We start from the raw sequence: 1374 nt of genomic DNA, 5'->3' as shown, positions 1-1374 counted from the left end.
CCTCGTGTAGCTTTGCGCGAAATCCATAACAAACAAACAAACCTTATAGCCCCACAGTGGCACAACGGTAGGTCTGTGGACTTACAATGCTAGCAACCGGGTTTCGATACCTGTGGTAGGCAGAGAACAGATATCTCATTGTGTAGTTTTGTACTTCGAACAAACCAACAGCTCAATAATTATTGTTTGAGTTTATTATTTTAAGAGAATAAAAAATAGAAGCACAATTTCCTATCCTTTGTTACAAACTGGTACTCCATCTAATTATCTAATAAGTCGTTTGAGTATAATTGTCGGCTGAGTTTTAGAAACATTATCAAGGGGCTAATGGGCACGATATGTTTAAGTTTTTAACAATGTGTTCATATTTTCATAAGTATATTGAGCATACCAATACTTTTTCTAGTTAGTACTGAGCAAGTAGGTGTTTTATTTATTCACATGTACGGCAAAATCCATAAATAAGTCAATAAAAGCTTGTAAGTCACAGCAAAACAGAATTCTTTATTTGCATTTGAAAAGACTCATTATGACCAATGTGTAACTCACTTTCTCATTACTATTCAAACATTCCCAAAGTGTTTTTTTTTATATCTTATGAATTATGTTTTAATAACCATTTATTTTTATTACGGTTGAAAAAATATCGGCGTTACTTTACTGCTGCTAGGTTCCTACCTTAATTAAAATTGTGACTAGTAATTCCAATCTCTTTAATATAATACTAAAAACAACGCCCGGCAGGGCCAGGTGGTTAGGGCGCTTGACTCGCAATTTGAGGGACGGGGATTCGAATCCGCCGTCCCACCAAACATTCTCGCCCTTTCAGCTGTGGGGGCATTATAATGTGACGGTCACTTCTACTATTCGTTAGTAAAATAGTAGCCCAAGAGTTGGCGGTGGGTGGTGATGACTAGCTGCCTTCTCTCTAGTCTTTCACTGCTACATTAGGGACGGCGAGCGCAGATAGCCCTCGTGTAGCTTTGAGCTAAATTCAAAACAAACTATAATAAAACGTTTCAATTACATGAATCTCAAACACTGTAATAATACTAAATCCAATCTATTATCGTTTCCACGAAAATCGCTACGTTCGAACACTTTAGTGTGTAGACAAAGTACTGATAAAATACTGTAATATATTTGTTAGTATATATGCAGATTTATTTTCTTTTTTAGCAGAGGCGAAATTAAAAAGAGAATCTGTAACGTAGCGTCCTAATGCATTCTTTGATTGGCCGTACCCTCTGCTGTGGACTGCAATTTTGCTTATTCAAGGCTCATCAGTAAACCAAAGAAATATGATTAGTAGACTGTTATAATGGTAAAGTGTACGTAATATATATATATATATATATATATATATATATATAT

The 1374-nt window shown here is 35.3% G+C and overlaps 1 protein-coding gene across 1 annotated transcript in view; it reads right to left on the bottom strand.

The window, feature by feature from the left end:
* Positions 1–1374, bottom strand: part of LOC106476436 (mechanosensory protein 2-like) — a 17252-nt gene that overhangs the window by 7744 nt on the left and 8134 nt on the right. The gene's annotated exons all lie outside the window — the stretch shown is intronic.

This window comes from Limulus polyphemus, unplaced genomic scaffold, assembly GCF_000517525.1.
Source record: "Limulus polyphemus unplaced genomic scaffold, Limulus_polyphemus-2.1.2 Scaffold155, whole genome shotgun sequence".
NCBI classification, from domain to species: Eukaryota; Metazoa; Arthropoda; class Merostomata; order Xiphosura; family Limulidae; genus Limulus; species Limulus polyphemus.
The sequence above is the reverse complement of the archived record's forward strand: the minus strand, read 5'-3'. Positions and strand labels throughout refer to the sequence as shown.